Source organism: Furipterus horrens, unplaced genomic scaffold (genome assembly GCF_987537825.1).
Source record: "Furipterus horrens unplaced genomic scaffold, mFurHor1.1.pri manual_scaffold_1, whole genome shotgun sequence".
Taxonomy (NCBI): Eukaryota; Metazoa; Chordata; class Mammalia; order Chiroptera; family Furipteridae; genus Furipterus; species Furipterus horrens.
In genome coordinates, this window is record NW_028327171.1 from 154,021,126 (window position 1) to 154,045,788 (window position 24,663).

Genomic DNA, 24,663 nt, shown 5'->3' on the forward strand with positions numbered 1-24,663 from the left:
CTCTTAATTCCAGCCCGGTTGTTCATTACTTCCTCTTAAAACTAATTCAACCTCATGCCACCTTAAATGGGCGTAAAAAGATCTCAAAGTGCTCCAAGGAAGGTAGCCAAAACTAACAACTATACTAATATATTAATGCAGCCTAGGGCCAGAAAAGTTCCTTCCAGGCATCCAGAGATGAAAATCTGAAATAAAAGGACACGTGGGCAACAGCCCAAAGCTGAGTATCATCTGCCTTGGAAAATAAAAACTCATATCCTTAATGATCAAAGTCCAATGTCAACAGTCATGACTTCAGTTTTTTCCCTAATGTGAAAGGTCTCTCCTCATGTTCCCCTTTTAAATTATAGACTAACCCCTCACTTGAGGGATGGTTATTATTATGTTACAGACATATAAAGAACACTAAGCAGTCATTACTTAGACTGAGATTCTGATTAAAAGGAAAAATTCTGCTTAAAAGGGGAAATATCCACAATATATAAAGTAGAAGGAAAAAGCAAGTCATAAAATAAATTGTATAGTCATGTTACATCAATTTTTAAAAATATATTTTAAAGATTATGCTATTACAGTTGTCCCAATTTTTCTCCTTTGCCCCCCTCCACCCTGTACCCCTATTCCCTCCAAGACTCCCCACCCTTAGTTCATGTCCATAGGTCATGGATATAAGTTCTTTAGCTTCTGCTTTTCCTATACTATTCTTAACATCCCCTTGTCTATTTTGTTCCTATCCATTATGCTTCTTAGTCCCTGCACCTTTCCCCCCATTCACCCCCTCCCCCCTCCCTACTAATAACCCTCCAAATGATTTCCATATTTATGATTCTGTACTCATTCTGGTTGTTTGCTTAGTTTGTTTTTTAGATTCAGTTGTTGATCATTGTGAATTTGTTGCCATTTTAACATTCATAGTTTTGATCTTCTTTTTCTTAAATAAATCTCATTAACATTTCATGTAATAATGGCTTGGTGATGATGAACTCCTTCAGCTTTATCTTGTCTGGGAAGCACTTTATCTGCCCTTCCATTCTAAATAACTTTGCAGGATTGAGTAATCTAGGTTGTAGAACCTTGCTCTTTATCACTTGGATCACTTCTTGCAAGTACCTTCTCGACTGCAAAGTTTCTTTTGAGTAGTCAGCTGACAGTCTTATGGGAACTCCTTTGTAGGTAACTCTCTTCTTTCTCTTGCTGCTTGTAAGATTCTCTCTTTACCTTTAACTTGTGGTATTCTAATTATGATGTGTCTTGGTGTGGTCCCCTTTGGGTCCAACTTGTTTGGGATTATCTGTGCTTCCTGGACTCCTATGTTTATTTCCTTCACCAAATTAAAGAAAGTTTTCTTTCATTATTTTTTCAAATAAGTTTTCAATTTCTTGCTCTTTCTCTTCTTCTGGCATCCCTATGATTCAGATGTCGGCATGTTTAGAGATGTCCCAGAAGCTCCATATACTATCCTCATTGTTTTTGTTTGTTTTTTTTGAATTCTTGTTTCTTCTTGCTATTCTGATTGAATGCTTATTTCCTCCTTATGTTCCAAATCATTGATCTGAATCTTGGCTTCATCTCCTTCACTGTTGGTTTCCTGTAGATTTTTCTTTATTTCACTTAATATAACCTTCATTTCTTCCTAGGTCTTTCTTATGCTATTGCCATATTCAATGAGTTCCTTGAGCATCCTGATAACCGTTGTTTTGAACTGTGCATCTGACAGGCTGGTTATCTCCGTTTCACTGAGTTCTTTTTCTGGGGTTTTGTTCTGTCCTTTCATTTGGGCCATATTTCTTTGTCTCTCCATTTTGTCAGCCTCCCTGTGTTTGTTTTTGTACATTAGATAGATCTGCTTTGACTCCCTGTCTTAGTGGCATGCCTAAAGTAGAAAAGGCACCTGTTATTGTGTAGGGTGGAGTCTTAGGTAATCTCCAGGTGGGGCACCCCACTTCACTGCTTTGTGACTCTGTGTCCAGGGGAGGCCTGGAGAGGGACAGTGACGCTGCCTGGCTTCTGGGGGTATGCCCTACACTTACCTTGTTTCCAGTCATTTCACTTACTCCCTGTGTGCAACTGGTGCCCTTCTTGCTGTTGCCCTGATGCCACATCCCAGAAGGGGTGGGTTTATATATATTCTAAGTCTGTGCAGACCCTTTAAGTGGCATCTCCTGAAAATATGGCAGTTTCTTCTGCAGCCCCAACCTTCACTGGCTTTTACAGCCTGAAGTTATGGGTATTTACCTTCTTGGTGATGCTGGAACCCTGGGCTGTGTGGTCTGTCCTGTGGTGGGGATCCCTCACTCCCAAGGTATCCCTCCTGATTTTTACCCACCACATGTGAATGTGGGTCCACCCGTTCTGCTGCCTCTCCACGACACACCACGCCTCCGTGCCTCTCCACCCATCTCCGAGTCTCCACCCCTCCTACCCGTCTGGATGAATCTGCTTTCTTTAAATCCTTGGTTGTCAGACTTCCATACAGCTCTATTTTCAGATGGTTCTGGATGTTATTTGTTTTGAGCGCTAGTTGTAATTTTTTCTGTAGTTGTGAGAGGAGGTGATGTGTGTATACCTATTCTTTCATCTTGACTGGAAGTCGCCAGCAATTTTTAAACATAATATGCATACTTTGTATAGGAAAAGACTAGTATGTGAAAAAGTATGTGTTCAAAATTATTAGCTATGGGTGAAAGAGAGAAGGAAGGGAAAAAATTATATATATGTTAAATATATATGTTAATAAAAGCAAAATATGTTAATAAAAGGTAAAAGCACAGAGACAGTAAAAAATCAGTGGTTGCCAGAGGCTAAATGGGAAATGAGAAACAGGTGGAGCACAGAAGATTTTTAAGTAAGTGAAACTATTCTGCATAATACTACAAAGGTGAATACAGATCATTATACACCTGTCTAAACCCATAGAATTTATAACACCAAAAGCAAACCTTAATGGAAACTATGGGCTTTGGGTGATAATGGGTCAATGCAGGTTCATCTGTTGTAATAAATGTACCATTCTGGTGGGAGCCTTAATGGTGGGAAAGGTTATGCATATATGGGGATGGGGTACATAAGAACTCTCTGCACTTTTTGCTCAATTTTGCTGGGAACCCAAACATAAAGTATAGTTAAAAGGGGAGAAAAAGTAGTGGCCCTGTAGGGTGAAAAAGATGGCCAAAGCATTTTATATGTAGGGAAACATTGGTAGTATTTGAACAAGTTAGCCAAAGTTATAGAATAACTGCAGCTCCATCAAAAAAGCTTACCTTCAAGGCCATGCAAGAACTAAAGCTGAGTCCTAACTTTCTTATACTGGATTCATATAAACCAACAAAATGATCATTGTGGCTAAGAAATTACCGTGTAGATTTGATCTCTGCGCAAGAGCATTAAAAGAGGAGATTTGTTGAAATGGCTCTACTGCTGCTTCCAGCAACGCTGCTCTGAAAGCTCCTTGGTAAAAGCTGACTCAGCTACCTTAGAGCTGGCTCCGGGTCATATCTTCCTCAGTCCTTCAGGCAGTGTGATCTTGTCCAGAGCCCCTCTCATTAGTTCATCAGAGACGTGGGGAGGGCAAGGTGCTCCTGGGACCTCCTGGAATAATGAGAAGTTCTCCAGTAGCTCCCACTCTGGCAATGTGATGCTCACAAGGAGCTCAGGGCTGCAGAGGAAAAGAAGAAAAACCATCTAAGCAAAAGGAAATCCTGCAGTTGTGAATGTACTGGCTAAAGGAAGTGCATACTTGACAAGCCTTTCAATTGGGACCACAAAACTAAAGCTGATTTACAATTAAAGCAAGTATGGAAAAGGCTGAAAAACACAGACATGCAGTAGGTTGAGGTCATAGACCCATACTGGTCTTTAAATTACGTTTCCAAATGACACAGAACCCAGTAAGACCTGCAGCTGATAAATTTCAAGATCAACTTCCTTTAAATCCCAAATATGATTTACTCTAGTCCACTACAAAAACAGACAAAAAATACCAATGGCTTTGCATATATTAATTTTTATATACAGTTGGTTTAAAAATGTAATGTTCAAGCAGTGTACAGTATGGAGTGTAAGTCTCTTCTAGACACCTGGCCACTCTAGAGGCACTCCTTGTACCAGAGTAACTAGTTTCTTATGTATCCACCCACAAATAATCTGGTTTTGGTCCATATTCAAGCACCATTCTCAGTTGTAGATAGATCAAGTTCAAAGGCTCACAAAACAATGATGGAAAAGGAGCACACAGCGGAAGGGAGGAAGGGAACGGGGCTCTAGATAACTCACAAAAAACAAAGGGCCACCCAAGCTTTTCCAAAGGAAAACATTTGCCAAAGGAAGAGGAAATTTTTATTAGAACCAAACTTTCCCATTCAGATAAGTTAAGTGATACAAAACACTGAAAACTTACTCCTTTCGGAAAACAGCACTTTTTTTTTTAACCTCAAGGAACATTTTGCCAAGAAAACTTTCACGTAAATACATCTAAGCAGAAAGCAAACCCAAAATACTGCATTCCTCAATAATTATTTGGAAGCAAAATCACATCAACCTTGAAATTCAAGGAAATGCTTTGCAAATAATGTCAAACCTGTCCTCACTTTGGTTTAAATTGAGGCTCACAACCAATTTGATGGTAAAATTGTAAGACACAGAAAAGGCACACTAAAATTAAGACACAAAAATATCACCTCCCCCCACCTGCCCTGTGGAAAGGTCAAGCAGAAATGTGATGTTTTCAGCAATCATTTAACAAAGTTAAAGAGTAAAAATGCATTTCTAGAATGGACATCCTTAAAAACAAATTTATCAGCCAAGCAGCATTTACAAACCTTGAATTTCAGAACAAACTGTTGAAATCCTGGTATTTTCCAGGATGCTGGGGCCAGGGAAATTTGGCAGATTCAAACTGAAGTTGCTTTCCCCTCTGCCAAAGACTGACTGCATTTTAGAAGGGGACCAGAGCTAAGTTGTCCTTACTGAGGCCACCGCGTCTTTAACTTATAAGTACGTACTGTTTAGGGGCAGGTTTAGATAAGCAAGAAAAGAAAACACCACTGCATATTTTTCTGATTCTCTTTTTAAAAAAAACAGAAGTTCATTTTTTTTATATATATATATTACAGAGGTGCTTCCCCTTCCTTTGTCTTCACTGAATAGAAATCCTTATCATCCTTCAAAACCGTATCCAGTTCTCCTGCCTTTGTCCAGCCTTTTCTAATGAGTCTTCTATGTTCCAGATCTTTCTATTAGAATTCCTCTGGTATTTATATCCTATATGGCTCAACCTGGCACTTAATCCTCTGCCTTGAACTGGTTTTATCTCAAAACCAATTTAAACTAGACTAGGATCACGTATTCTTCTTCTGCTATAGCGTTTCTTCACAGAACCCAGCATCTAGCATACAGTTGATGTTCAAGAGCTCATGAATAAAAGTCATAATGTTTTCAATACAGTACTCCCACACTTATTGCAGGTATTACATTCTAGATCCCCCGCTATAGGTGAAAATCCGCGAAGTAGGACCCTTACATTTATTTTAGTAGTTATATATATATATTAAGGCTTTATAAACCCATCCCACACACTTATAAACCGTTTCCAGTCCCTTATTAACCTTTCCTACTCCCTTATTACCTTTTCCACACTTTTATAAACACTACTTATGTTTTTAAACATGTTCGACACTCTTAAACCTAGATAAGTTTAACAACATACATATACAGTACTGCAAAATCCCGCAATACAGTGAAAAATCCGTGATAAATAATTAAATATAATATTTTTTAAAATCCCACAATATACTGAGGCCATGATAAATGAACCACGATATAGAGAGGGGCTGTTGTACATCAGGCTCTCAACCCATAAACTGAAGTCAAAACAGTAGTATCCTACAATGAGGAACTCAGGTTGGTACAATGGGAGCTCAGGTTGAAAGGAAATTCTGGAAACTTAACTCTCCAAACTTTCTGGTCAGAACCAAGCTCCCCACAAATACCCTTGATGCCAATAAGCAAGTGTAGGAGAATCTGAAAAGTAGTATGAAGCAATTATGTTCAAACCCCCAACTGTAATTTTAAAAATAATTCTAAAAGGAAACATATGCACCAATTAAAATCAATGCTCTAAGCATCTACATAGCAAACTCCAGCAACTTGTCACAAAACTTTCATTGGGCTAGCTGAGTTTTTCCAAAACCTTAGCCAACTCATTTGTTTGGCTATGGAGGTTTCCTTATTGGCAGCTAATCATGCCTTGTGCCATGTGAAAATCTGACCCATAAAGGTCTGAGGCACCTTCCTGTGGAGTGGTAGAGGGAGAATGTGAGGAAGGGGATAAAGAGAAATCCAGAAAAATCCATCTCCGATTGCAAGCTTTAATCCAATTTAAAAGACCATAAATAATATCTTAAAAGTCATTGTAATATGATGGAACCTGACTAATAGGCAAGCATAAAAGGTACTTAAAATCAAACAAGTTCTTGGCAGTCAACATAGCAGCTAAGCAACAGGAAAAAAAATTCAGAGCAAGTTTTTGTCATCTTGTTAGCTACAACTGTACCCTTGGCTTCTAGAAATTGTGGTTTCCCAATACATCCTGCAAATCCTTGGCCGTTCAAGACATCATCCCTTGTATGATAATGGATGTTAACTAGACTTCCTGTGGTGATCATTTTACAATATATACAAATACCAAAACCCTATGTTGTATACCTGAAACTAATATAATGTTACCGTCAGGCTGCCTTTGCTCCGAGAAATCACCCAGAATACAGTCTAGGATTTTACACCAGATTTATTGAAGGAAGGGAAGGAAAGGGGTTCGAGGTAAGAGGAAATCCCACACCAACTCCAGGGCCTGTACAAGCAGGGGAAAGGGAAAGGGGAAAGGGGGAAGGAGGAAGGAGGAAGGAAGGCGGAGTGGAGACTCCCGGTCACCCACAAGGGCCCATAGGCATCGTCTGCCTGTGCTTCCACAGGTGCCGATTCCACACTTTTCCAAACATGTATTTCTGTTAGGGTGAGTTTAACCATCAACACTTTCAGCAGGTTATTTACATCTCCCTGCTTTTCCCCCACCAGGCCAGTCAATATATCTTGCTAGGTCCCTCAACATTTCTTCTGGGAATGAGCAAAGTCCATTTTTATTTCCTATGGGAGAGGCTAGATCCAGGTTAATTTTCATACAGTTCATTTGCATACATCAAAAGTCCAGGTGGGCAGTCCCACAGCCACCATATTCTGAGAGTTATATGTCAAAAAGAAATTCACCAAAACCACATAACCCAAATAAATGCTGGTGTATCTTGCTGTAGAATTACTGTTGACTGAAACCGCTCTAAGTAGCAGCACATGCTAGCAGGCACGTGGAATTAAGAAACAGCCAAACTCAGTTTTCCAACCTCCTAAATGTGAAGCAAATCATTCCACCTCTGCGTTTCAGTTTCCTTTCCCAAGAAATACAACAAATACCTCCCACCTTTGAATGTTACTAATAATGCCAGCTATCATTTAGTGAGCCCTTGGTTCTAGACCTGTGCTTAACCTCATACTTGCTTTATCTGACAATCCTAACAATGCAAAATTGAGGGGAAGGTATTATTATTCTCACTTGAAAGATAAGAAAACGATGTTAGAAAGGTTAAAACTGTCCAAGATCACACCTTTTAAATAAGCAGCACAACCAAGAATCAATTCAAGTTTTGCTGACTCTCAAATCTGTATTCTTAATTACCAGTAAGTTAATTTCCATCTTGACTGTTTGCAAGAATTGAACTGAGTGCTCATAGTAGTTATTCTTAGCTCCCGTCCCTGTTTCCTGCCCCTTAAGAGAATAATAGAAGTGCTGAAACAGCGTAGCAGAAAAGCATAAAGCACACCAATCCCAAACAATAACACAAATCACCTGCATGATTCTACAAATGTCTTCTTGTTCTGGCTCTAAAATAATATTGCCACAACAAAGCATATGAAAGATGCTGAGTATCTTGAAGAAGAATCTACTCCAAGCACTTGAATATGGGGACAAGACAGGTTTGATCTGTTAGTAATTCTGGAGACAGACAGTGGGGATATCAACTGGTTTCTGATTCCCAATATCCCAGTGGGAAAGTAGGTCGTACAGCCCAGACAACTGATAAACTCAGGGGACACCAGGCAGCGCAAAAAACAGGGAGGGCCACATAAAGTTGAGAAAAGATAATTTGCTGACTGAATCAGGAAGTACAGAGAAGTGCAGAGATACAGCAGATCCTCTACTCTGGGTGTTTCCAATTCGTAAATATAAATATAATAGTCATTAATCTTTAGGACATGAGAATGGGAAATAAGAATTCCCAGGAATTTCTCTGGATTTCTTTAAATCATAAGTTATTCTTAAAGTACTTCCAGATGTTCTTTACTCATTATTATGGATATCTAAAAATAATTGTTAACTGAGAAAAAAAACGTAATAGAATTTACAAAGAATTGTAGCCTGTAACAAATATTCAAATGCTGGGAAATGCTGTGAACATTATTGGGTAGTAGTTCAACAGCAGGACAAATTCAGCCCGCAGTCTGTTTGGTAAGTAAAAGTTTTACTGGAACACAGCCCCACTTGTGCATTTTACGTATAGTCTGTAGCTGCTTTCACACTAAAACAGCAGAGCTGATACTTGTGACAGAGTCCATATGGCTTGCAAAGCCTAAAATATTTACTATCCGTCCCTTTAGAGAAAAAGTGTGTTGACCCCTGCTGTAACTTGCATTGGGTCTACAAGCAAGGTTAAGAGCACTACACAGAATTACATGTTGAAATTGTCATTTTAAAGGCTTATTTTGCTTCAAAAACATATTTCTTAGAATACTACTTACAAGGATTTGCATACTCTATGGTATGCATATAAACTTATATTTATTTTATTTGCAAGGATGACTCACCAGTAGCAGCAGACAGGGCCACAAACACACATTTATAACATAGCAACATCTACCAGTAATCGTGACCGATTCTCTCCTCTGTGTTCCTATGCTGTGCTGGCTCTGGGAAATGTCAAGCTTATTCTTAAACTCTGCAAGATAGCTTTCAACTTGACAACAGTGGATTCCCTGGACCTACTGTCTCTATGTACAATACGTTTTCCCATTACCTGATTTCTTAACTGATTTTTTTTCAGGATTTGGATACTTTCCAAGAAATCCTGGGAAGGAGTTCTACCATGGAAACACTATTTTCTCGGGTATGTATTTAAATACAGAGTAGGGATCATACTCACTAAACTTTTAAAAAATGGAGGGGGAAGACTTGTGGAGAGGCAGGGGTGAGGAAGAACAAAGTCTCTAGGATATTTTAAGGAAAAGATTAAGGTCTCAAAGCCTAGAGAGGAGACCAGCCAAAGTGGAAATAGGATGACAATGAGAATTCCTAATGTTTTGGCCCCAGGGATGGATTTTAGGCCCAAGTATTAGAGCACCTTTCTCCTCCAGAATTTAAATTATAATTTGGCTGAAGTAAGAAACATTCATTGGGGAGTATGACAGAAGTGAATATAATTAAGCACCATACTATATTTCTGAAGATAACCTGCTTATAATGTATAATCTCAAACATCCTCATCTGAAGTGGCTGGGTGACTCACCAAAATCCATTTTTCTGTCCAGCCAAAGACGTAATTATTTGTGCCAGAAAATAAAACATAAGGATCCAGGATAAAACTCAAGAGAACAAAGGCAGTGAGATACTGTAGCACCAGGAGGGTTCTAGTCTTGAACCATGAAGTCCTGGATTGAATCCCAGCACTGCCAATCACTGGACACATAACCTTGGGCCACTGTCTGAGCCCCAGTCTCTCAAGGGCAGAGTTGCCACATGTGCCGTACATCGCATACGGTAGGTGCTAATAAGTGGAAGCTATTATTATAAACTCAACAGTTAAGGAGCAATGATGAAGACTCACAAGGGTTAAATTATTAGGTTGAATCATATAGAAAGGTCAAAATTTGACCATTCTGACTCATAAAAATAGTAGCTTTTTAAATAAATATTATAAAGGACTGCGCAGGGAAACCTGAAAGGAGAGACCATGAAAGACTCATACCCCATACTCACTGCCCCACTGGTGGCAGCTTAGAAGAAATCCAGACACCAGATGGGAAGGCTACAGACTAAAATAGGATACCCCTTGGTCAACTCCCACTAGACAGGAGGTGTGACCTCAGGGAAAAAATTCAACAAAAGACAGAGAAGACAAAGAAGCACATACCTCACTCGAGGTATCACACACCACTCACTCATTCTCTCTTCCTTCTCCATCCCTTCCTTCTCCTTTTTTATTTTTTACACCCCCCCCCCCCGGCCCGCTTATTTCTTCCCCTACACAATGCCCAATGGTATCTTTTGTTAACCAATGTGGGCAGGAAATCACATTTCTGGTCAGCTGATGTTCCCAACTGCATAGTAGAATTTGTGGAGCAGCTGGTAGCTCAATAAAAAAACTCAATGGATCTTTCACACGTCCCCCCTTATTTTTCTATTTTCCCTTCATACCACAGGTGTCAATTTTTCAAATCCTGTGAGCCCTTACCCAGTCCATGGGTCTGTGGCTGTTCCACAAAGTCATGTCAATTCCTGGATCAGTTCTGAGTTTCAAGACACCCCACTAGCCCAAACCCAGGTGGCTCTATTCCAGCTGTATTTAAATCTCCAAAAGGTCTCGAGTGAGGAATCAGTGCACCTTGCGTAGAGAGGGATGGAGAACAGGCAGAGGTAAGAAAGGAGGAACATCATTTCTTCCATCCTCCCAATCCACTACTCTCAAGGCAGAACCAGACCACACTGGTAAATAGATGGTTTTTCTCAGCCTGTTGGGTTCAGCTTTTGTGTATAAATCCCACTCCTGCAGCACTCCCCATTACCATGAGACACTGCTTATCTTGTCTCTCAGTAATGTGGTCATCCTTGATGATTACCCTCACACATACTGCCCTGAAGGCTATCATCATCTCATGATCTCAAAGCACCTTTGTAAAAGAGTTCACAGGGATGCCACCCACCTGGGCCAGAACCAGATGTTCTGGTTTTCTAAAGGGATGTTGGTATTTTGTTACTCTTAACCTTTACTCTCCGGTTCTTGTATCTAGATACCCTCCCTAAACAGATACTAACAAAGCTTCAATGAGAGCTTCTTTCAAAGTAGGAACTCTTTGTATCCAACATCCTGCTGTATCCCAGATTTACTTAGATATTTGCGGAGGGAAAAAAGCTTAAAATTACAGAAAAACCAAAGGCAGTAACAATTTCAAGCTCATAAACTTGAAAAGAAAAATTCTCTATCAGTAAATGGCTAAGTTTCTACACTAGAGTTATATTAAAATCACTGCAAAAAGTACCAAATACTCTTATTTGAGTGAAACAGGTTAACACAAGAAACATAAAAAACATATCACGAATTATAGAAAAAATACTATTTCATAAAGTAGGTCTGTACCTTAAAATGGCCATATGTTTTCTTAGTACATTTATTAACTCAACAACTACTCCAAATTTAGGTTAAGTTTTTCAAAACTGTATCTACAGAAATTTCCAGAAACATTGAAGGGGGCTGCTACAAAAGAGGGGGGGTACCGAAATAAATGAACAGAGAACTAAAACTTTTAAGAACCAGTCCTCCAATGCCCTTTTCCAAATATTTATGCCATTTACCAACCTAAATAAAATTTTCACCAGATCACTCTCCCTACTTAAGGTTCAAGAAGAATAAACTGAATGAAAGACTACCAACATTATTTTTGTAATTGTTTGGTTTAATGTGTTATCTGCTGAAAGCATAAAAGCATTCCCAGGCTAGGAAGGAAACGGCTTATCCTCCAGTGCAGAAAGAACAAGGTAACAAATAAAAAAAGACCCAGTAAAGTTAAAAAAGAAGTAAACAATATATTGTATGGCTTTGTTTTCTTGTTGTTATTGTGTGTCTGTTTATACTACATTCGTAATTATATCAGACAAGCAATGCACTTTATAAAAAGTAGTTGCCAATCCTGTAATGAGTCATCTGAAAAATTAACCTGCAAGCTTCTTGAAGAGGAAAATAGCCTATTATTTATCTTTTTAGTTTTGTAATAACATCCCTTTCATTGTAGATAGTCAACAAACGTTTGCTGATGTATGAACAGTGATATTGATTTAAAATAAGATTAAAGTCAAGAATCCAGGTGACTCTGGCTCTATCACGGAGTAAGCAACCTTAAGCATTAGAGTTCTTCACACTCTGCCCTGTCATCTCATTGGGCTTCTTCCAGGGATTCATCAAGGTAGAATGGAGAAAACACTAACTAATGAGTTCAACACACCCCTTTACTATAGCTCTGTGACTGGGAAATCACTTTTACCTTCTCTGGCATCCATTTTTCCTAACTATAAATTGAGAATGGTGGCCCAAGTTGCTAAGCTTACCTCCAGCTAAAAGATTCTCTATTTAGACACTTCCTCAAGAAGGAGGAACGGCTGAACCATCAATTGAAGATGGTTTTCCAAATCCTCTACTGAGACAGCACCCAACCCATTCATTTAGAATATAAGGAAAAATAACATTTCTCATTTTATTTAGCAACTTAGTTATTAGCTCACAGAAGTTTGCTTTTAATTTCATTTGCACACCAATGGCTTGTTTGCCAACTGAAAAATAATTGAGTAAGAAAACATGCAGAAAGTAGAATAACAGTGGGGTCTATCAAGAACAGCCTCTCGCAGGCATGAGAATATATCCAGTTTTCGAACAAGGGAATTAGGTTAATAAAACTAAAGTGAACATGTCCACCCATCTCACTCACCACCCCAAACCTGCTAATCTTCCTTTATGTTCTACCTCATGCCATAGAGCCACTGATAACCAAGCCAAAAACCGAGACATTCACCTTCCAATCCCCACCCTTGCCTTTGTCCCAGTCCTTATTGTTTCCCACCAGCAGCTCTCCAACTGCCTCTATGTGGCCTCCTCTATGTACCTGACAACAATAAAGTCAAAGGTCACTGAGCTGCTTGTCCTGGGCTTAGCTGTCAATGGCTCTCCTTATGCAAATTTCCTGATTTCCATGACCTGGTGCATGACCTCTCCAACCTTATCCAGTCATACCCCACAGGTACCCTGACGCTAATCTCACCTTACAGCTCCCTGAGGACACCACAGTCTTGTTCACCTCCTGCCTTTGCACTTGCTTGCCTGAAATGCCTTTTTCCATCTGGCAAGTTGCTATGTTTCAGGATCAACTCAAGAACCACCTCCTGATGGAAGCCTTCCCCGAAATCCCTGTATTCACACCCTGTCTGAGATACATGCACCCTCACCTGTTGTTCCAAAACTGAAACTAAAAAGTACATTTCATTTTTTTATTTCAGTGCCTGGTGAGTCTGTGGGATTCCTCAAAGTAGTATATTTTCATCTCTGAAACATCAGGGATAGTCTTGTAAACATAAGGTCCTTGATAAATGCTGGTAGTTGAATAGTGAACCCTGATAACAAATTCAAAGCATAAGTGAAACCCACCACAGGAAATGCGAACAATAAAAATTATCCCATGGAAAAAAGGGAGGCAGGCCTATCAGAGTCCACTTTTAGTGTTGTGATGGCTTTTAATTCAAAGCAAAAATGAAAATAACACAACTCTCCCAAATCCCAAATTATAGTGACTAAGAAAGAAGTAAAGTGTTTCTTACGGAAAGATGTGTAAACTAAATACATACACTAAACCATCGCTTTCTAATGACTTTCGTATGAAAACAAGGAAGTATTCCCTACTCTGATACTACAGTACATAATCTTTTTCTAAATTATATATATAGAAAAGTAACTTGAGAACAACACTCAAATACCATGCTAACACTGTAATATTACTGGAAATTAAGATGTTGTCAGTAAAGTATAAAAAGGCAGATGCCTCCTCTTTTAAGAAAAATGTTAATTTTTAACACTTGGCACCAGGCCCCATTACAACTCCCGTGGCTCAGCTCTAACTCACTGGCCTCCTTCCAGAGGTCGTCAGTCAAGGTGCTGGGGACCAGAGTAGGAAAAGGGTAAGTTCTTCTCGTGACAATGCTGTCTTCTTAATGGTCCTCCCCGACCCCACCAGCCATCTTCCCAACCCCAGCCTTTTTATACCACACAGAGAAAAGAACAAATGTATAAATTTCTGTATAATGTAATTTAACTTAATTTAATAAGCATAAAGAAAGTAACAGAAAGGAGGCAATGGCCCATGTTAAATGTTAAGAAGGAAGATCCAAGGAATAAACTTGCCTGTTAAAGCACTCACTGGCTGGGAACACTGAGTTTACACATGAAATTGCTTAGTGCATGAGTCATTTCAAATCATGACTATACTGATTCATTTAATATGTTCAAGCAAACCTGCAATAAAATGACCTAGAAGTCTTGAGATGCAGAAGATTCGCCAATCAAAATAATGGGGGTGGCAGATATATTTTAGAAAAATCAAAAACACAAATATGTTTCGAAAAATTTTTAAGTCCTGTTGTTTTTGTAATACAAATGGGCAGAAGAATGTGAGGTTTGAGTTGATCAAAATTGGATTTTTTTTTTTTTTTGATGGTTGAGAATTTACTGTTCTGGAGGATTCTATGACGATTATTCAACACGGGTATCCATTGCAGGGTTGGTCCAGGAACTCAGTTTCTGTTCCATTCATATCACAGGATAATTGGGAGCCACCCTTTGACTTCTACTTCAGTGATTTTAGCTTTAACACCTGTCTTACATGTTGATGGCTCTACCAGATAGTGAAGACAGTGTTCAACTCTGGATTTACTAAAAGCCCCTAAATTGTACATCATAAAAGGGGGTCTGGATATATAAACTAACTCAATAAACCTATTATTTAAAAAAAACAGTCAGAGAGCTCTTATACCTTTTTCTGTACAGCTTAGACCTTGAGTGTATACTGTGCTGTGCCTGTTAACTATATGGTCATACTCTTGTCTCCCAATTCATTTTTGTGGAAAGAGCCAAAGGCTTGGAATCACACGGGCTGGGGAACTGAACCTATGTCTGTCACTTCCCAGGCTCTGGGATCTTGACCACATTACTGTCTGAATCCTAGTCCCCACCTACCTATCAGATGAAGAGACTGAGAATCTGCAAATCATCACCACGCTCCAACTGAAGGTGACATGCCAGAAAATTAAAATGGAGCGGGCTCTAAGAAAGGAAATGTCAAATATGGGGAGAAAAAGGAAGAGGTAAAAGCAGGAAGGACGTAGCAAGTGAAGATCAGGACTGAAGGCAGCCTACCTAGCATCAAGGCAAACCCCCAGCAGAATTGTCTTTTTGGTTCCTATGAAGCTTTGGGGTGGGAGTGATAGGGAGTGGGAAGGTGGGGGTGGGTCTGCTCCCAGAAGCATGTGCTAATATCAAGACTACATAACCTATCAAGACTATATAATCTATCACATTTAAATCTCTGGATTTGTTACTCAAATCATTTATGTGAGTAACCACAAAGCAGAGGTATTTTCTATGTTTTTCATCTCAAGTGTCATTAAACACTCAGTCCACTAATGAAATTATAGTCTCTTGATTTGAGTTGCTATTAATTAGAACACATAGTTTAGCACCAAGATTCATTTTTTATCAATTAATTCTATACAATAAAACATGCCTCAAGTTGTTAGCAGTCTTTTCATCACAAGCCTCAAAGTTCCACACCTGTGATTAATTTACATCAGCACAAGTTGAAGCATCAGCTTTTCCATCATTTGTGATATTGCAACTTTTAGGAAGCAATTTACCTGACAATTAATACAAACAATCTATATTTACCATCAATAACACAAATTCCCAACTGGTCCAGAATTTAATGTGAAATTAAATCTTCCTCATGGTTTTAATAACACCATTCTCATTGAAAATGTGTTCTATATATCCAAGCAACAATTTTAAAAACCTTTAAAAACATATATATAATGTATGTGTATGTACACACTCACATATACACACAAATGTAAACATATAAACCTATGCCACACGCTTCTAGCCTTGAAAAGCAATTCAACAAGCACTAAGATGACCAGTAAGTTGTCGGCCCTGCCCTCCCCCGGTGGATGCTACGTGGACAGCCAGCTAAATTCTCTCACTCAAAGTTCCTCAAGAGACCAATGCATTAACACACGAGTCTTCCTCAGCTGCACATGAAAGCCCCTGGAGATTGCTCTCCAGTGGAGTTGGAGAGTAAGCTGAGTATCACTGAGATGGGATTCTTTCAATAAGACGACAGGATGACGAAGGTGGATCATGAATATAAAAAGGGAACAAAAACATTAGCAAGTGCCTGTGTTTACCATGCACACTGTCAACAGCTCTGACAAAAATTCCACTGAGTTTCAGGTCACTAAGCTCTCACCCATTTCATAAACACTTGACTCCCTGATTCTGCTTTTTAATTTTACAAATCCCAAAGGAAAATGATAATGTCCTGTAAGTTTAAGAATGGCTTATTTTCTAAAACTGGCAGGAAGGAAAAGGCTAGCTACTGTTATTTTTAGTTTTGAATGCATTAAGTATTGGAGGAGAAAACGCTTCGGTAATAAACATTTTTTAAAAAACATTTTAGTTATTTCATGTGCAGCATTTTTGTTGGTTCTACCAGCACTGCTGGACAGTCAGGTGTATTTTACTTTATTTTATTTATTTATTTTTTTAATATGCTTTACTGATTATGCTGTTACAGTTGTCCCAATTTCTTTTCCCTTTGTTCCCCTCTACCCAGTGACCTACCTCCCTCCAGTTCTCCTCCAATCCCCTGCCTTAGTCCATGCCCATTGGTTGTACATATAGTTCTTTCAGGTATATTTTAAGATAACACATTCTGGCATAAATTCAACTGCATCTCCTAGGACTTATAACCAAATTTAGACCAGTTTAACACAACTGTGAGGTGTCCTTCCATCATTTTTCACTTTGGACATGTGAAGAGTAGGTCAGACACATGTCTAGAAGTTATTTTATTTTAAATACACTTTTATATAAACTTCCCTAGCACGCACACACAAATGCTTTAACTTCTAGTTTAGAGTCATGGTCAACACCTAACGCCTTTGGCTAAGTAAGACGGGATCCAATATACGAGGTAATTTAGTGGAAGGAAGGGCAAATCAATATGAATATTCCATGGAAGCAGGGGCATGCCAGGGTTGGGAAGAGCTTCCGTAGCTTCCATATGTGAATATGTTCTTTCTCTAGAAGGAGAGGAGTAGTTCCCAGATATAAGGTTTATTGTACATCAAATATCAAGAATGGTAAGGAAAGTCTCTTACACACATATTTACTGCCATTTCTCAAATATGGTATGAATTTGTGGATACACTACATACACAAACGTGTATAATACATATTTATGAATATATATATTCAATCCACATATACAAAGAATGCAGCTACAACCTTTAGTGAAGACCCTAATTTTTCTTTTTTTAAGAAATACCCCACGCTGCTATGCCCCAGTCATTATTGTCTTCCTGCCCTACGCTGTGGTTAAAACCCAGAACGGAGGCCAGACTGAGTTAGAATTCAGGCCCTGCCATTTGCTAACGTGACAGCCTTAGATGCATAACTTAACGTGCCCCCATTTCTTTCATCTGAAAAATTAAGATTTAAAAAAAAATGTGCCTATCTCCCAGAGTAATTATAAGGATTAAGTGAGTGAATATATGTAAAGCACTCAGAACAGAACCTGATCTATAACCATCTTTAAAGGGTAAGTCATTACTATTATTGATAGTTAATATTAGAACCATAATCTTCACTTCTGTGATACTCATTTCCTTCCTTAATAGTTCTTACATTGTAGCAACTCAAAAATATAGTCACTTTGTCTTCCCTTTGAATTCAATTCTTTTCTCATTCTGGAAGACATAATAGAAAGCAAAGGAGTGTATCTTGTAGTGCTGAATTGGATCTGAAGTGTCTCAACACGTCTTTACCTCAATAATGAATAAATCACTTGCAACAGTCATACTGGACTGCAATCTAACTCTGCCTTACAGTAGGACTATAAACCAATGGTAAAAGCAAGGATCCCTCATCCAGTAAATTTATTGATAGAGTAAAGGGAAATTTCCACATTTATAACAAGTATATAGATTCCACCCCCCAAGGGTTAGCCATAGTGAACACAAGTCACCATCAACCAACCAGAGAACAACACCTTTAATTTATTTTTTTAATAATTTATTTATTTGTTTGTTTATTTATCTTTAGAGAGAGGAGAAAGGAGAGAAACATCATTGTGTGGTTGCCTCCCACTTGCGCCCCCAACTGGGGACCTGACGTGCAACCTAGTCATGTGCCCTGATTGGGAATCGAACCAGCAACACTTGGCTCACAGGACGACACCCAATCCACTGAGCCACAGCAGCCAGGGCCAACACCTTTAATTTAATATACTTTATCCATTCTTTATTCTTATGGATGCACATGTGAACATCTATCAAGAACACTATGGAACAATTTATACTATAAAATCCAAACATGAAAACCCAAGTGTCACATCTAGAACTCACCCAAGTCCTTTAAACATATAAAATTAACAGTGATACCCGGACATTTAGAAAAAGACAAGCTGGCACAGTGAGCGCAAGCATGACATGTTAAAGGCCATCCAATATCTAATATTAATCACTGAGGAATCGTATTCCTGCAGAACAGTCTCTCTAGTTTGCCATCTAAAGGAAAATTATACCGCATATTTTTTAAAATAATTAACATAAAGGCTTTATCTAAAAGGACATAGTTTTCCCCTGGATCTTACTTTGCCATCTCTAGTCACAATAGAGAAGAAACCATGCTTGAGCCACTGGCCACTGGCCACTGGCCACTTAGGGTGATCTAGAAGTGGCTTGTGAGAGTGAGGGCTGTAACTAGGACCCTTGAGACTGCTCATAAGCCATGTGTAGTTTCCAAAAGGGAAACGCACGTTGCACTTAAAGTCATGATTTATTGCTCTTCCTTACTCTTTTAGTCAACATCTTCACTTTATGTTCAAAGTCCTCCAATTCTGGAGGGTAATCAGGAACAGCCTCACTCTCAACCAAGCTAGCACCAGGTACTTTTGTCAATATTCACTTCTCCCAGGGTGCGTGGGTGCCCATCCTTGTTCTCCCAGCCCTGGCTTTGCCCACCAGGCAATGGCAGACCCTGTGACCACAAGACTTCGTCCTCTTCAGCTCTGAGTCCCCATCCCGTGTCATGGTGTCTGACAGAAGGCATGCATTTAAGGGAGTGGGCAAGAAATAAAGGACTGTCTCTCTTCCTCCACGGAGACCTTCCAGGACTTAAGCAGAGTGTGTCTCGACCTTCTCCGCTGCCAGCATTCTGATGAATCTAGATAAAGAACACCCCGCCCCTCCTCTTTGGATGTCCACTGCAATTATGTGCAATAAATAACATACTGTTGATTCATTTAATTTGTCCCATTCCTGCTGCACCCAAGTGCAGGAGGAAAAGACTCTGCAGCCTTGAGAAACTCAATTCCTCAACATTTTTGTCCCTTTACCTGTAAAATGAAGGCTACAGATACCAAATTCCAAATATTTATAAAGTCTGTGGCACAGGACTTGGCACAAAAGTGAACAGTCAAATTTCTAGTCTCTCCCTCTCATATACCATACAGTAAAAGGTTAAAGTAACTTAGATTTTAAACTCACAGGAAACAAGGACAAGACTTGAATTTTCAGAGTTGGTTTTCAAAGCTACTCCAATAGTGCTTCTTTCCTTCCCTCCTCTAGAGACCTGATGCTCACCTGGCCAGGATACAGTAAGTTTCCAAAGTGAGAGGTCTCCTGCACATAGCCATGCTGGCCCAGGATCTGAGCACAAGGCTTTTACTCAGAGAATGAGGCTCAGAAGGTACACACAGAATGAATGCGACTAAACCAAGTCTTTACCACTCTCCAAATGAGATGTGACAATTTTTTTTTGTTACTAATTTTGAGCATAGAAATTCAAATATATTTGGGGGAAACCATAGCGTTACATCTTTGACAAGTGACTATGCTGGTTTTTAACTTAAACTATCAAACTTTGACAGTAATCCCTGGATACGTTTTATATAAGTTAACAATTCCTGCTGTCACAAAATCAAACTAACCCAGAAAAATAGGCTTGGGAACTACCAGCCAACTTCATTCTGCAAGTAACCATTAAGTTTTAATCTGATGTGGTTCAATTTCTGGAACATCAAGCATTAAGAAGGGCTCATCAAGAAAAACGGGCAAAAGTGGGAAGAGGGGGAGGAGAAGGAGGAGGAAAAGGAGGAGGAGGAGGAGGAGAACAAAAGAACCGCCCCCAGCCAGTCATTTAACACAGACTCCTGACTGAATACTTCTGCCCCTCTTTGCAGCTGTTGTCTCCTGCAGTTGGCACGGAGTGCTGCCAGTCTGGGACCGGTTTCCAGTGAGGACAGCATTGTTTTATTGGCTACTTAGTCAGTGCACACACCATTAATGGAGTTTTTATCTCTCCATTTTCCTGTCAGTACAGAACCAGCCAGTCTGACTCTGTTATTATCATTAAGAAAGCTTTTTTTTTCCCCTCCCCACACACACTCGTTAATCCAAACAACATCTGGGAACTTCAGTCCCTATCATACAAAGGGAAACAGATTTAGAGGGATAGGGAGGAAATACAGTTCCAGCCACACTGAACAACAACCAAATTCCAACAGCCAAACTTATCTTGAGCCACCAATATCTCTCTGAAACACTGTTCCCTTTCAAAAGGCAAAGTACTTCCCACCACATTGCTTTAAACTTCCTCTAGACTTTTGCTGTATGAAAAAAAATCCCTTTTTGACATGTAGCTTTAAGAAAACATATTACTGCTTTCCTAGATGAAAAGTTCAACTGTGAAATAAAAGTCAAGAATAGTATTTAGATGATTTTTAAATGCACTTTTTACAAAATAAATAAATAAAGACCCTGTATGAGATATTACTAGTGAGTACAACTCCAGTTTACAAACTCACAGGAAAAATCTGGCGCCACTGAAACCCAGAAAATATGTCCTCCTGTAACAGACAGCTGTCTCCTCTGTAGTCTAAGTGTGCTTTTTGCTGAGATCACGCTCCATGAGTCATGGAATCAATAGAGGAAAATGCACAGAGGCAGCCACACTGCAGATACACACAGCAGAACTGTGTGGTTCAAAAATGCAAAAATAAAATAAAATGCATTTTTGGTTGTTTCCTGTTAGAACTTACTCTTTCACTTTTCTCCTCTAACCCTCACATGCTAATATGAGCTAAAGTAGGCAACCCTGCCCCTTTCCAGTTCCCAGCACATTCATCTGGGGAACAAGCACACAGGCCTTCTTCTTCATGCGTGGCCTGCCTCCATGGGCCCTCAATGTTGGTCCTCTCGGCATTGCCTCTACGTAAGTAGAACCTAAAGTTGCAGACCTCAAATATGTGGACATCAAGCAACCCCTCAGGCACCTCACCCCAAATCCTTTCTGAGTTTCCTAAAATTCACCAATAACAGCTATACTCAGGTTAGAAGGGATTGACTTCCCCACAAATGATCCTCACCAAGTAGAAGACGCAATCAGAAATGACCATTTAGGGAAAGCCAAAATTGGAGTGTCAAAAGAGGCTAATAGTTTATTTTTAATTTATCTTTTTGTTCCATTCAGCAAAAAAAAAAAAAAAAAAAAAAGGAAAATCACTAACTGTCTGAGCCACAGGCTCCTGCTCCCTGGAAGCTTTGCCTTAGAGCCCCTGGCAGTCTGTTGTTAATGACAGTCTCAGAAACCTGATCCTCTCACAGTGGGAGACTTGAGTAAGCACTGGCCTCTCTCTGGTCTCGCCTTTCCATTGTCCCACCCTGCAGGGCCAGCTGTTTCTGACAGCCAAATTGCTGCGTGCTAAGCAATGAATGCTGTCAGAGAAGGAATTTTCATTTCTATAATGCATAGGCCTCTGTGGACAAATTATACAGCTTATGGTGCTGGCTGCAGGATGCTGCTCCAGGCTTGAAGCGCTGCCAAATGCAGCCCTCCCTTCCCTCTCCTCAGCCCCAAGCCAACAAGACAGTCACCCAAAATGAATCTGAATGGCCAGAGAGAAACAGAACACGTGTTTTCCGCAACATACAAAACATATGGCAAGAATAGCTGTCCAGCTACAACTTTGACGTAAGGGCACCCAGGGAAAGCTAATTGAGCTAATGTCACACCACACAGCTACCTAGCATGGCAGCCATTAAGACCTACTGTAATTTGATACCCTGCAGTAAGCATCCCTAGGACATCAGCAAAATCACTGGCCCTCTACTCCTAGGGGGCACTAGACTTACCTAGAAAACCTACCCAGAACTTGCCGCTTCCCAAAAACTGAGGTAGTAACCATTAAGCATCAAGGCAGGAGGTCCAAGAACAAGATTTTATCAGGAAGACCAAAGCCCCCAAATATGTGCTTTATAGAGAATCATTCTGTAGGAACTGTTTGCCTCCCTGGCTTCTGTACTCACCATTCCCCCACCACCCCTTCCACAACAACTCCTGACTTTGGACTGGGGATATGCCCCCTCCTATTCTGCCTGAACTGGGGGAGGAGAGGCTAGATCAATCAGCAGACTGTGTTTGACTGTGGGGTAGGATGTAGGCTGGTCCAATCAGAGTGGACCTGTCAGGATCTTACAGGAACTGCATAAAAAAAAAAAAAAAGTTTGATTTTCTCATTACACTTAAACCTGGGAAAATATGCCATAGCCATTTTTGCTACCACAAAGGGAGAGGCTTCCTAGAAAAGAGATGACCAAGAAAAAATAATTAGGGTCCCAGGGACACTGCTTGAGTACTGGGTCAACCCAGATCAAAAAGGTGCCCTGTCCTGGACGTATGGCAGCCATTAGTTTCTCATCTTACTAAGTCTAGTCTGGACTGCATTTTCTGCAATGTGCAAAGGCAAACTAACAGATGAACCATCATTCCATCCTAAAAACATCAACCAGTTAACACAAATGCCCATTATACCTTATCACATAAACAAGAAAAAAATTTGCATTTTTGGTTGTTTCCTGTTAGAACTTACTTTCACTTTTCTCCTCTAATCCTTATATGCTAAAATAAGCTAAAGTATACAAACCGTCCCCTGATTTTGGCCCTTTTTGCAACGCAAGTCTAAATATCTGACCTGAATTCAAGGAGAAATGAGGAAGCTAAATTAATGATTCTCATTTTCTTTCGGTGTCATAAATCTTAGCACAACCTGGGCCATGGGGCATATAGACAAGAGTGGACTCTGGTCAGCGAGTGGTTCATCAGCACCATGTCAATGAAGTCAACTCCAAGAAAGGCCAGGAAACCATCTCAGCCCTGAACAGAGGAGGGAGGGGACACCTGCTCTTCCACCAGGGGTTCTGGTCAACCAAAGCATAAGCACCTGCAGGCTGACAGCCACCAAGGCCATCACATGGAACACATCCTGCAGCCCTCTCTGCTTTATCATTAACTACCATCTGGCCAACAAGGGCAGGGTTTGGTTCAAGAACACCGGGGACTTCAAGGCAGGAGGAGTATCCAGAACCACGGTGGGCTCGCCGCCACTCACTATACTATAAATATCCTCCTGGCTGCCGGCCTGACAGCAACCACAATCTCTGCTCCCTTGTGAGTAAAAGAACTACAGGCCTCTTCCCCCAAGAAATTCAGCACAACCAATCAGGTATGGCAAAAATTATGAAATATGCACATAAGCTCACTCCATGCCCTGGCAAGCCATGTTTCTTACCCTCCTCTTGTCCATACTTGGCTTCTGATCCCCAAAGATCAAAGACAAACTTGAAAGTTGAAAATCATATGAATGAGATCTCAATTTGGTCCTTAGGAAAAACTGTAGAACATAGTCTCAAAATACTGATGGTGGGGTGGGGGACAAGGGATGGAATGAGATTAACTCACTCTCAACCCCTTTCAATCATGACAACTATTAGGAATTTCAAACCTTTATATTAATTCTTTTATATGAGGATATTAGGATGTAGGATGGGAGGGTGGGGTTGGTAAAGGGAGCTTGCTCTGACTCCTCACTTGTGGGGAACTTAAAGAAGCACAAGAAGGCCACCGAAGACTGCTTAGATGGGGAAATCATGTAAATAAATCAACGACTATATGTATCTAGCTGCTTCTCAGGGACAATAAAGTGCACCAAAATTCTCGGGACTGACTTAGGCTTAGTGGCTGAAGATCCACCCAATTCCCTGAACCCAGAGATCACCTCAGTTCTTTGGGAAGAGTCATTCTAAGGAAACAGCCCTGGTTACAGCCACTGTTGAAAAACAGAAACAACAATGATCCAAACACTGAAGATGACCCTGGATAAGGCCTTCCACACCATTCATCTCCAGGGCCTGGCACAGCACAGGCACACAGCTGGCGTCCCAACATACAACTGCCCCCAGCATGGATGGATCTCTCTTCCAACCAACTCCTTGACCCTATGGAAAGGCCCATCCAGAAATCAACTGCGGAATACTGACGGTATTCTGAACCAAGTTCACTGCCTTTCCTTCCCATATCATTCAGGTACTTTAACCACTATGTACTGAGCACCTAACCTACAAGGAGCCAGGCACTGTTTCAAGCACTGGTGGTACCTGCAACCAAGTTCCTACCCCATGCAGTCTACATG

General features: G+C 40.1%; 1 protein-coding gene across 3 annotated transcripts in view; it reads right to left on the minus strand.

Annotated features, from left to right (window-relative positions):
• Nucleotides 1-24,663, minus strand: part of ACVR1 (activin A receptor type 1) — a 125,460-nt gene that overhangs the window by 71,564 nt on the left and 29,233 nt on the right. Inside the window, exon 2 of one of the 3 annotated variants that reach the window (XM_090280091.1) lies at nt 3,472-3,655. The gene's annotated coding sequence lies outside the window, so the exon portion shown is untranslated. Of the gene's footprint in view, nt 1-3,260; nt 3,330-3,354; nt 3,656-24,663 lie in introns of those variants that run through there. The other 2 variants (XM_090280081.1, XM_090280100.1) reach the window with 2 other exon arrangements.